Consider the following 14030-nt stretch of genomic DNA (forward strand, 5'->3'; position numbering starts at 1 on the left):
TAATCATGTCCCATGAGAGAAATTTATTTTTGACTGAAAATGAATAAGTTATAATTAATGGCAGAATCTATTGCTTTATTAATATAACTTTGGTGAAATGCCATTAACTTTCTCTGCCTCACTTCCTCTGTCTTTAACATGGTGGTTTTGGTTATAGTTGATGACTTTTATGACTGCCAAATTAAAAGTTATGCTCACGGTGGGAGAGGTGGATTTGTGGATTTTAATAACGTCTCCCCTTCTATGCAGTATCACCAGCAACAGGAAGTCCCTAGAACCTGAATGCTGGCATAAATGTGCACTCATATGATCAAGGTTATATTTACGAGTCTGTAAAATAACATTAATAATGTCCCTTGTCTACCATATTGTCCCAAAATGTTTTCTTTCCACAGTTGGCAAGAGGAAAATCATTCTTATAACTTTGTGAACAACCTTCACAACTAATTTCGGTGGGAGCAGAGAAGGTTGCAAAGATAATAATGGGTAATAATGGACATCTATGGAGTGATTTAGAAATCTGTTCTGAGATTTCACAGAAGCATCTCTCTCAGAAATGCTGGCATACTTAAGAAGGTGACTGGAAGTTATATTTTCATGAATTTACAATAGGCCTCCCAGAAAGGCCATGGAAGGAGCATTGTAAGTGATCATTTGTACCCAGAACACTGGAATGTAAACTGCCAGTGAGAAGCTGGAGTGGGCGTTGCTTGTGCTCTACCCAGGTCCTCCTTGATTCCTTCTACTCTTTCCGTGTGCCCCTTCCCCAGCTCTGGTGTGCTTTTGCTTCCGACAGCCCACACTTGCACTGCAAACTGGAGGACTGCCCTGAGGCTGCTAGAGTCACTTGCCTAAGCACACAGAAAGCCAGAAGTCCCTGGGAGTTTACATCCTCAAAGGGGTGATGGAAGAGTACAAGAGTATGAAACTCAGCTTTGGGGTGGGACAGCACTGAAGCATAATTTACATTCCAAAGTTCTGCTATAGCATCAAGCTAACGCTACCTTCTTTGGGACTTCCTGAAATTGCACATGATGGCTTTGTCCTTCCAGTTCTACTTCCCTGATGCCCTACTATGTCTCCTGGCAGCTTCCTTAAATCAATCACTTACAAATAAATCCTCTTGTCAGAGTCTGATTGACAGAGATCAAAACAGAATAAATCCAGTTTCTTAGGAATTGCCATGAATAAAAAAGCAAACCTAAAATAAATGAGAATGTAAGGATATATCATATTCATAGCAGCACTATTCACAATAGCTGAAACATGGAAGTAATCCAAGTGTCCACAGATGGATGAATGGATAAACAAAATGTGGTATATATATACAGTGTAATATTATTTAGCCTTAAAAGAGAATGAAATTCTGACACATGCTACAACATGGATGAACTTTGAGGATATTATACTAAGTGAAATAAGCCAGTCATAAGAAAATAAATCCTGTATGGCTCCACTTATATGAGGTATTTAGAATAATCAGCTACATAGAGACAGAAAGTAGAATGGTGGTTTGCCAGGAGATAGTGAAGGTGGGGTGAATGGGAGTTACTGTTAAATGGATATGTAGTTTCAGTTCTGCAAGATGAAAAGAGTTCTGGAGATGGATGGTGGTGATGGTTGCACAACAGTATGAATATATTTAATACCACTAAACTATACATTCAAAAATAGTTAAGATGGTCAGTTTCACATTGTGTGTTTTATATTACTTATAATTAATAATTTATATTATTTGTCCCAAAACATGGGAAAAAATTAAGATAATGTAAGATCCTTATCTGGAGGTCATTTGTGGGACTTGGGACACTAGACTTGGAAAGAACTATTGGAGGTAAAATATCGTGGGGTGCCTATGGAATATTGCCCATGCTAGCTCAGGGAAACAAGCCTTACATTCCAGACATCCAAAGAGGGCTATAAAAGGCTGAAAGAGTCTAACAGCCCTCCTTGAAATCAATAGGCTTCTAAGAGTCACCAGGTTAATATGAGAGCAAGAGAAGCAGGATATCAAGATTAGCAGGTGGTGGAATAGAGATCAGACACCAGGAGCCACATATGAGACTTTAATAATAGCCAATGGGAATGTATGAGCCACCCAGAGATAGGCTCCCAGGGATTCATTCACCTGAGTGTGGGCTCAGAGTCTGACAGTTGTTACATCTTCTAGAGGAGATAACATGCATACAAATCGCCCCCATCACAAGCAAGACATGATGTCCACTATAGGGAATATACATGTTGAATGCTATGAAAACACAGAGTAGAAGGGAATTGCTTCTAGTTGAGGAGATTTGCAGCAGCTGGGACAATGTAACAAAAGCATGGAAATGGTATGTTACAAAAAGGAATCACCTAGAGATTGGGGAGGAGATGTGATACAAGTGACGAATGCCATGGTATATCGATTAAAACATTTATTGACTCCAGCTAACGCTGGGACTTACTCAAGTGTTACTCACATTTAAATGTTACACACAGACACTCAAGAATTGCAAATGTTCCCAGGATATACAAACTCCTTTGTTACACATGCTCATAGGTCACACACCAGTTCAAAACTTTCTATTCACTGCCTGCTTAGCCAGAGTTCTGAAGGGAGAATTTCAGCAGAGCAGTCGGTTCATTCTCTCAGGGAATCTTACTTCCTCATAAGATTCTCTCAAGGCCTTTTGCTCTCAAAGGAAGGGCCCAGTCCAACCTTGATCTTTTACATTTACCCTCATAAATGACATGCTAATTTGTTATACAGACCACCCTAGTCCTGAAGGGGCATGAGAAGGGAGTGGTTACCGGAACCCAGAGAGGAAAACTATATGGAGGTTACCTCACAAGAGCTATGGCATTTGGAAGAGGAGCAACACCCAATCTACAGACACCCAGCAGGGAGGAAGCCAGAAAAATAAAGACCTAAAGCTCACACTCCTCATGCCCTCCCTCTCCTGTTGGTGCCTCCCAGTGACCGAAACAGGAGAAAAGTCCAGAGAGATTACTGATGTTGTCATGTGGGTCAGTCTGGGGAGGCAGGAGAGGGAAAACAGAGAGATGGCAGCAAAAAGAAGACTCGGTCTAACATTTCTGGCTTTAAAGATAAAAGAAGGGAGCCACAGTGCATAGAATGCAGGTGGCCTCTAAAAGCTAGAAGAGCCAAGAAAATGAATTCTTCCCTGGAGCTCCAGAAGGAACGCAGCCCAGCCAACACCTTGATTTTAGCCTACTGAGACCTATTTCAAACTTTTGATGTCCAGAACTATAGATAAATAAATTTGTGTTGTTTTATGCTCCCATGTTTGTGGTAATTTACAGCAGGGATGGGAAACTAATAAAAAAGGGAACTTAGAGGGCATCTGATCCAACATCCTAGCCAACATATAAGCTGAAATCAGGGCTTTGACTGGCGTGGGAAGTGACTTTACTCTGCTACAGTATGGAGTTTGTGAAGGTCTTCGACCTGGGAAGTGACATACTCAGAACTACACTTCAGAAAGAATATTTCGCTTCCTCCTACCTTCAATATGGTTGAGATGGGAAGGAGATATGACTTAAAGAAGGAGAATCAGTTAGAAAGCTATTATGAAAGTCTGGTTAAGAAGTGTGGGCTTAAAATAGGGTGGAGCCAGTAGGCATAGGAAGGGAAACAAATATGGCAGAGATGTTGTCCTTAGGTAAAGAATGGGACTCAGTGACTGATTAGGAGAGCTTATATAAAGGTTTTAAGATTGACCACAGTGTTCATGACAACATTAATAGAAACAAGGTGGCCTTCTTTTGGGGCATGGCACCTACCATCTTTAACAGTCTAAATAGTTTAGAAAACATCTGGAACTTAGCTTCTAAAAAAGTTGTGAGAAATGAATTATTTGTTTAAATAAAACCCGAATCTAAAATAATAATAAAAAACAGCTGAAATTCAACCAAGTAAACCTGAGGTAGGCACAATGACAAATGTGTTTATTATTAAAATATTGTAGTCATTCTTCCACTTCCACTTTCCTTTAATGTGCTTCCTTATAGGAAAAAAATTAAGAAAATGTTTTTGAGATATATAGCAAATATGGTCAATTTCTCACATGCACTTAATTTTTTTTTCTTCATTTAATGGAAACTGTCTAAATAAAGTAAAGAAAACCCCTTGAATATGTCCTATAAATGATTAGGACAGTGTTTGAGCACCATGGTTTTTAGTCCATAACCGAGCTGGACAATGATAGACTACTTTGATGGTTGGTTAAAAAAAGTAAGTTTGTTTTAGGTTATGTTCCCCAGAGGGAGACCATGAGACCAGGACGTGAGGGTGAATGAATTATTAGGGAATTTCTCAAAGAAAACTGGTAGAAGAGTAGAGCAGTGGGATAGGAAAGTAAAGAAAGCCAAGCAAGAACACTGTATCAAAAAGAAGCCCTGTAGTGAGCTCTGGTGGTTCAATTATTAGTTAAAGCTGCTATTCATGACCCCTGAAAGCACTTCCCTCCATCTCCATCGCTAACACCACGGTCCAAAACTAGCCTTTCATCTGGGTGACCACATCATCTCCTGACTAGTCTTCCTCCTTTTACTTCTGTCCATTTAAGGTTCGATCTCAACAGAATAGCAAGAATAATCATTTAAATTTGGATTCTGCCATTTTCCCATTAAATTATTGTATTAGCTTCTAATGGTATGTTAAGTTCTTTTACTCCCCTGACTAAAATATTTTAGTGGCTTCTCCTGGCATTTAAAATTAAATGCGACAATGTCCTGACCTCTGTCTACCTTTCCAACTTCATCTCACATTTTCACTGCTCATCTTCGTTGATCACAAAGGATTCTACCATTTCCTAGACATCTCTACACCGGGAATGGACGGTTTTAATCCTGGCTCCTTCTCGTCCTTCCAGATCTCAGCCTAAATATCATCTCCTTGAAGAAGTCTTCCTTTATCCATCTATCTATTGTTCCTGGCCCTTTTGTTATTTCGAGAAATATTTCTTCTCCAGCATTTACCACAACTGATACCTATTTTGTTTGTTTATTGTGTTCCCTCCACTGGAAGGGGAGCTACTTGAGGACAAGTATCATATGTCTTATTCACCACTGTATGCCCCGTACTCAGCAACGCCTGATTCATATTAGGTACGGAATAAAGATTTCATTAGTGAGAAATAAATGAAACAGAGTTGCTACATCTTGTTTCACTTTTGCTCCTAACAATTTGGCCATTTGAGGTCATTTAAAGTATCATCACTTTCCATGAAAGACCTGACTAAATCCTAGTTATGGTCCAAAACAATTCTGGGTGAAAAAAACCTAACACTTTTTTTCCCCATGTTGAACTGATTGGTTTAAACAAGATTAATAACATGATAGAGAACTGCTCAGAATAGGTTGGAAGAGACCTTTCTAGAGTCATCATGTCTCCATTGCAGATGACAATGCAGATAGCTTCACTGTGATATTTTTCAAACTCTTTTATATCTAGGCCTCTTCCTCAACTGCTCTTTTTATCGTCTGATAGTTTCATGGAGACTAAACCTCTGGTGACCATTTCTTAAAATTAGGCAGTAGTACTTAATTTTTAATTTTTTCTCCTTGTTTGAAGAGTTTTATTTTAGAATCTTAAAAGAAGAGCCAATGTGGATGGTGCTTTTCGGCCTAATTTCCTCGTCATTCAGTTAAGCTAACTGGATGTGCTAAATATGTGAATACTTTAAGAGGATGCAAGCTGACACTCGTCTCTAGGAAAATTGTTCTTTATAGTCTTCACAGTTAATCATCTTTTGTCAATGCTAATTGAGATTAATGATATGACACTAGATGCTATTGTTTAATAAAATACGTCTATTAAATACTATTTGGTTATAATTCTAAGAAAATAATAGGTACTTGTTTTAGAAAATTTGAGAAACACAGAAAAGTTTTTTTTAAAAATTAATCATGTACAAAATTCCACCCTGAAATAACCCTATTATTGCATTTTGTTATGTACCTTTCCAACCTTTTTTTCAGTCATTCATTAAAAAAACACTTATTGAGCACCTATCATGTTTCAAAAGGAAGTCTAGATGCTACTGAACAAATGAGATGAGGTCCATATATTCATGTGGATTCTAGGGGACAGTTGAGAACACTAACAAATAAGATGATTTCTGTTAGTGATAACAGCTATGAAGAACACAAAACAAGTAATGTGACAGTTAAGGTCATAAAGGGTGAGAGAGTGAGGACTAGCTACCTCAAAACAGGTTAACAGGGAAGACTTTTCTAAGAAGGGAATATTGCCCTGAGACCTAAAGAATAAGGAAGTGCCAGTCATGGGAAGGTGTGCAGGAAGAGCATTCTAGGCAGATGAAACAGCACATGTCAGGAAAGAGTTGATTGTTTCTAGTAATTGCCACAAGGTAAACGTGGCTGCAACTAGAAAATAAAAAGACATAGGCAGGGATTTCTCATATTCTTTATGTATTTTTACCAGCTTCATGCATACCTTTTCATTTATGACATTTTTGACCTAGACGTTTAAATTTTTTATGTTGTCAAAGCCATCAATTTTTTCCTTTGTGAATTCTCCCATTAGAAAGTCTCTTACCTAACCATCAATCAGAAAAATACTGATCTATATCTGCTTTGAGTATTTTTATCATTTCATTAATATATCCACAGTTGATGATGATATATGACTAAGATTTAAGTGTTATTTTCCTAAGTAAATAACATGCAGGAGTACAACTTTTTGAAATATCTTTTTTTCTCTGCTAATTTAGATGGCACCACTATCATATACTTTCTGCTTATATTGAAGGCTTATGAAGAATAAGGGGAGTGAAGTGACCTAAAACAGTCTTCCAGGACAGCTATTCTGGCAAGTTTGAAGAAAGAATTAAATGGTCAAGAGCTTGAAAGGTGAAAGACAAGTCAAAAAGCCACAGTAGTTATCCAGACAAAAGATGCCAAGGGCTTAAATTAGGGTTATAGCAAAACACTAAGAATAGAAGAGAAGTTGTGGGTAAGAAAATGCTGATTAAGTAAGCAAAAATCATCAAATGAGTGAATGTGTGGCTGGGGGGGAAAAAGAAAGAACCAGAAATGATTCTGAGTATAATCTAAAGTGTAATGCTTCCATGTCTTCACTCACGTTGCCTCTTCATACTCAAATGCCCACTCTTACTTATGATTCAAAACTCGAATCAAATACTGGAGCCAAGCAAAATCATCAGTTTTTCTTCTTAGCACATCAGAAGAAAAAATTAAGGAGCCCAATCTATAAATTGCATCTGACTCTGATTTTAAGAGTTACTGATCCCATCTACTCCATCTCATTCACCTGCAGCTATCCAAGTCTGTACTTCTGCCTCTTTTTCCTTCAGAGCAACCAATGTGTCTTCTCTCTCTTCTTCATGCTGGATTAGCCTCACCAATCATAGGAATTCGGTTGACCTTTAAGGTTGTGACAAACGTTAAGGTAGTTCAGTAATTCTTGCCTATAAGTCATCTTCAACAAACTTGACCCAAGCCTTTTTTATTCCCCAAACTAACTGCTGTAGTAACCCTGGTGAAAGTCTCTCTCTAAATATTCTTCCAACTCAATCACTTAGGTAGAACAATTCTTCCCAGTTGTTCTTCCTGGTGGTTTCAGAGGTGAAGGAGGCAACAAACACACCCTCTTCTGCCAAGTCAGTTTTTCTAGACAGTCAAAATTATAAAAGACTTGAACATAAATATGAAAATGGTATGCTGCCATCCACTTCTATCTGTAGCATTATAATACATAGAGTTATGAAAATGTTTATTATGTTTACTGTAAGAATTTTGTTAAGACAAAAAAGAGACTGGTAATTGCCAGGGAAATGACTCAATGGGTATGGCATTTTTGTTTTGTGAAAAATTCTGGAACTAGACAGTGGTGATGGTTGCACAGTATGAATGCACTTAATGCTACTGAGTTGTACACTTTAAATGGTTACAATGGCCAATTTTATGTCATGTGTATTTTAACATATTTTTTAAAATTCTTTGCTTACTTTGTTTAGAATGTCATTAACTGGATTTCAAAATGACCTCACTACAAATATCCTTGAAATGAATGTCTCATTATATTATTAATATTGTGAATTGCATAGCAAATCACATTTCCCTTTAACACTGACCAATAGGAAGTTTTGAGCCAACTTTTGGCCTTTCTTTGGCAAGTGCATAGGATTTCACAACTTGTCTTTTTGTACTAAGGCAATTCTAAGCTCCATTGTACTTTCCTATCTTTATTTTTCCTTTGTTTCATTTTTCACTCTTATTTTCAATTTATTTTATCGTGCTACCATATATAGATCTTTGTATGATACCTTAAAATCATTTTAAGAGCTGGGAGAATATCAATAACATAAACATCAAATATGACCAAGATAAAGTGTTTGCTTGTTTTGACTCTCATGATGTCCTTTATTTTCCTGGTATAAACTGCAATATGGTGGTCCCTGAATTGAGATCTCCAAGAAATCTTCTTAGACTGAGACACATTTTTATTAGATAATTAGCTTCCTCATAGTGAACACCTTCTTTTTACTGACTTTATTCACACCTGGCATTTTCCTTTGTTAACTGAACACTAACCGTCAAGCACATATTACAAATGCATTGATAACGATGATATGTCCTTAACTGAGTAACAGCCACTGTCGAGAAAACAAATCACACTTACTCTCTGTCAGGTTTTTACTGCTTTCCATAATTACAAGGAAAAAGAAGCTTAGCAATGCCTTTCTGTACAAAGTGCAAAACAAATTGCTACATTTAGAAAAAGAAATAATAGACAACTGTGATGTACATCTTTCTTCTTTTGTGGCAAATTGGGGAGACTATAAATAATTTCTCAAAGCAGCAATGCAAGCTCTTGAGGGGATTCTCCATAACACAGAGGCTGGTTACAGTGACAGAGGGATTCTCCATAACACAGTGACAGCCTCTGATGTTCTGAAACAAAGATTGAATAAATGGACATTTGGAATATGTCTTAAAGATTAGATGGGTCATCAATGGTTTATTGTTGACTAACAATATAATAGCAATATTAATAATTTTATCTATTCACTTGACAAATGCAGTGTCCATCTGAAAGCCTTCACTATCTTGCCTTTTTCTTATTAGTTTATAGGCATTATTTATTGATAAATAAAATCTTACTGATTTGAAGATACTAGTCCTTTGTCAGTCACTGTGGCCAACTGTAAACACCAAGAATTTGAGGGGAAGTGGCAGAAAAAGTATAAGGAAAGGACCAGAAGAATACACATATACTTCAAACCCTACCTTTAAGATGTTTAACTGATCTCTTCTGAATTCTCTCTTGAACCAGAAAGGTAGTGATTAAAGATTAATATCAGATATGTTACAAGGTATTATCATATACTGAAAGAGCATCATGATTTATAATTGTCAGAAGACAAGTTGTCATCTCATTGGAAGAAACTGGTTTTCTGGTACTAATACATTCTCATTTGAAGCTCGCAATAACCATATTCAAACAAATGAGGAGAACACTATTTGAGCAGCAAAGTAATTTCTTGTCACACAGAGTAAATGGCAAGACCAGGATTCAAAAGAGGATCTGTTGTGTTCAGCATCAGTGATCCTAACCACTACACCACAGTGCCTCACAGGCTCACCCAGCAACATTGACCAACTGCTCTCACCTACCTGCAAGGAACACAAAAGACATTGCTGTTACAAAGTTTAAAAGTTCAAAGAGGCTGTGGTTTTCACTAAGTTAACTGGATGACTTTATTTTTGCAAGAAGGAAAAATAAAGCCTGGGTTTCCTAGCTCTTGGTCTAGAACTTTTTCACTATCATACATGCGTGAGCGTGAACATGCACATGCACACACATGCACGCACAAATATACATGTGCAGGCACACACGTGCATACACACACACACACACACACACGCACACAGAACAACAGGAACTCAACTTTACAGCTGCAGGCTGCTGACGATGCCAGGCAAGAAATGCATCACCTTACACTGAAAAAGCTGTGAAAGCAGAAAAATCAATCTACCGTTTTAATAAAAAATGTGAGAAACTGAGAAGACACAAATATACATGTGCAGGCACACACGTGCATTCACACACACACACACACACACACACATAGAACAACAGGAACTCAACTTTACAGCTGCAGGCTGCTGACGATGCCAGGCAAGAAATGCATCACCTTACACTGAAAAAGCTGTGAAAGCAGAAAAATCAATCTACCGTTTTAATAAAAAATGTGAGAAACTGAGAAGATGAGCTATGGTGCAATCACTTTGGGCGGATCTGGCTGTTTTGCTATTAATCATTTCTCTACTGTGCGGTCATAAGAACTTTATTTAAGTCTATTCAGTGCTTTCTTGGGTCCACTGCAAAGGCACTGTGACCAAGTGAGATGAGATTATAAAACCATCATTGTATACTAAGGGCCAGGAACTGTGCACGCAATTACAGTCTTCCAGTGGAAAAGATTAACCCCTGAAAAAGACAATTATTTTCCCCTAGACTGAAATTTCCTCAATATTGAAATTTCCTGACCTGACAACCTACATACTAGCTATTAAAAAACTTGAATTTAATATAAAATCTTATACTACATCCAGGATAGGTCTTCAATTACTACTTTTCTGTTTTAAGAAAGAATTCAAATAAGATGAGATCGATACCTTACAACTAGGGTTTTAAGTTTTCTTGTAGACCTAGTTATTTTTATCTTCATTGTTTGAGGTCCAGAAGAATCTCTTTGAGATGAAGTGAGAGATTATTCTCTAGAAAACTATCCTCCTTTCTCTAGCTTTCTCCTTTTCTCCCTCTCAAAGTATCCACTTACCATATTTAGTACATAGTGGTAAATTTTTAACTTTATATTTAGAACCGGTAAGTGGGGTTCAGGAAGGATATTTTCATTACATAAATTAAATCTAATTCCTTCCAACAGCCCCTTCCAATATATGAATTACAATAGCATAGACCAAATGATAAGTTTCTATACCAAACAGTCATCAATTTTATACAGATTATTAAGAGCACATTCATTCAAACCCCATTAATCTGATATTTCTCATGAAGTAGAATGGTGGTTTAGCTGTGGTCTGTGAAAAAAGTGCTATCCTAAGCATATTAAGACAGAGTGATAAGAGAACCACATATGACATTAATCTTTAATTTTTTCTAACTACATTATTTTTCAAGAACTCTGAAAATATCAGTGTACACATGTCACAAAATTCTTTGTTAATCAAATCACTGTTGATATTTTGTTTCTGCCAAACAGCTACCCTCAAGGCATTTATCATCTGGTAACTACAAACTACATATTTTTCTAGTTAGAACTAACTCTTATGACTGGATTTTTAAAATTATTTAATACTAGAGACATACAAAAGAAAGTCACATTTAAATTTTTAACCATAGCAACAGACTCCATGTCCGTACCACTTAGCCTGAGAACTAGAACATCCCCAACGTTCCTGTATTAACCTGCATGCTCCATTCTTATCTCTTCATCTGCCTCTTTCCACACCCACACCAGAAATAACCACTGTCCTGAAATTATCATTCCTTTGCTTGTCCTATACAATTGCTCCATACATATATATTCTTAAACACTAAATTAAGTTTCACTTGTTTATTACCTTTTTTAAAATGGTATTAAGCTGTATGGACTCTTTCGTGACCTGCTTTTTTTTACTCAGTATTCTGTTTTTAAGATTCAGCCATGCTATAGTATGATTTGCTCATCTTCACTACCATGCAATATTCCATTTTATTAATTTGTTGTCATGGTGATGGGTATTTGGCCTGTTTCCAATAACTTTCTATTACAAATAACACTCACGCTGCTGTGAACATCCTTGTATGTGTATGGTGTTTATATGCAAGAGCTTCTCTAAGATATACCTAGGAAAGAAAAAGTTAGGTGCTGGGATATATTATAGAATTGTACACTTAAAACTTATATAATGTTATTAACCAATATCACTCAAATAAATTAATAAATTTAAAAAATCCAATTTAGTGAATGTATAATGTTATATCATCATAATTTTAACTTACATTTCCTTATCACTAAAATTTAGCACATTATTATATGTGTATGGGACATTTGGATTTCTTTTGTGAGATGTCTATCCAAGACTTTTGTTTATTCTATAGCAGCTTATCTATCTTTTTCTTATGATTTGTAGGTATTATCTATTGATAAATAAAATCTTATTAATTTGCAGATACTAGTATTTTGTCAGTTTTATGCACACTACATCTCCTGGTTTAGTACTTTAGTATTTTCATCCTCTTTCTGGGGTCTTTTGTTGAATAAAAGTTCTTGACCTTAATTGTAAATGAATTTATCAGTCTTGTATGGTTAATGCTTTTTGTTTTAAGAAATCATACCCAACTCTGAAGCAAAACAAAGTAAAAAAATCATTTCTCTGATATGTTAATTATTATCCTTCCAAATAGTATAATTTAATTTCTCATAAAGTATTCTATAATTTTAACCAGTATTTGGGTATTCTAGGATCATGTGAATCACAATCATCTTAGTATTTTTAAATGTTAACTCACAGTTCTTATTTTTTCAACAAATATTTATTGAGTAACTTTTATGTACCAGTTTCTGTTCTAAGCCTAAGAACACAGAAGTAAATTAAACAGACAAAATACTTGTGACATTTGTGGTTTACACGTATGCAGGAGAAAGAAAATAAGCAATAAATGGGTAAAATTCATAATATCCCTTCCTCTTTTTGTTTCTCTACCCCAGGACCCCTAGCTTTTCTGACTCAGGTATTTTACAGTGACTGTTCTGCTATGGCAATGACGACTTTTGCAGATGCTGTCAGAAAACTAAAGCTGTGACATATGTTTAGCCTTGAGGATTTCATCCTAGGAAGAGCTGCTAGCATACAGCAATGGGCAGGATTCCAGTGAGTTGTAAACATTCACTTCTTCGAACACAGAAAGCAATTTGCTTCAATTAAGTATTTCTCTAACCTTGGCAGAAGCCCACCATGTTGATTGATGTCTAAAGACCTGATCATATCAATGGAACAGAATAGACAGCCCAGAAATAAACCCATGCCTACATGGTCAATTAATCTATGACAAAGAAGGCATGAATAGACGATGGTGTAAAGACAGTCTCTTTAATAAATGGTGTTGGGAAAACTGGGCAGACACATGCAAAAAAAATAAATTTAGACCACTTTCTTACACCACATACAATAATAAACTCAAAATGTATTAAAGACTTAAATGTAAGACCTAAAAGCATAAAACTCCTAGAAGAAAACATGGACAGTAAACTCTTTGACATCACTCTTAGTAATCTTTTTTTTTTTTTTACATATCTCTTGGGCAAGGAGAACAAAAGAAAAACAAATGAGACTATATCAAACTAAAAAGTTTTGCACAGCAAAGGAAACCATCAACAAAATGAGAAGACAAACTACTAAATGGGAGAAGATATTTACCAATGATATATCAGATTGGAGGTTAATATCCAAAATATATAAAGAACTCACACAACTTAACACCAAAAAGACAAACAATGTGCAGAGGACCTAAATAGACATTTCTCCAAAGACATTACAGATAACCAACACACATATGAAAAGATGCTCAACATCAGTAATCATCAGAGAAATGCAAATTAAAATCACAATGAGATACCACTTCACACCTATCAGAATGACTAACATTAATAAATCAACAAACAACAAGCATCAGTGAGGATGTAGAGAAAAGAAAATCCTTGTGCGCTGTTGGTGGGATTGTAAATTGGTGCAGCCACTATAGAAAACGGTATGAAATTTCCTCAAAAAATTAAAAATAAAAATAAAAAATTAAGAACTATCGTATGAGCCAGCAATTCCACTTCTAAGTATTTATCCTAAGAAATCCAAAAGACTAACTTGAAAAGATAATATGTACTGCTGTGTTCATTGTAGCCCTATTGACAACAGTCAAGATATGAAAGCAACCTAAGTGTCCATTCGATAGACGAATAAAGAAGTGGTACCTA

Source organism: Pteropus alecto, unplaced genomic scaffold, assembly GCF_000325575.1.
Source record: "Pteropus alecto unplaced genomic scaffold, ASM32557v1 scaffold114, whole genome shotgun sequence".
NCBI lineage: Eukaryota > Metazoa > Chordata > Mammalia > Chiroptera > Pteropodidae > Pteropus > Pteropus alecto.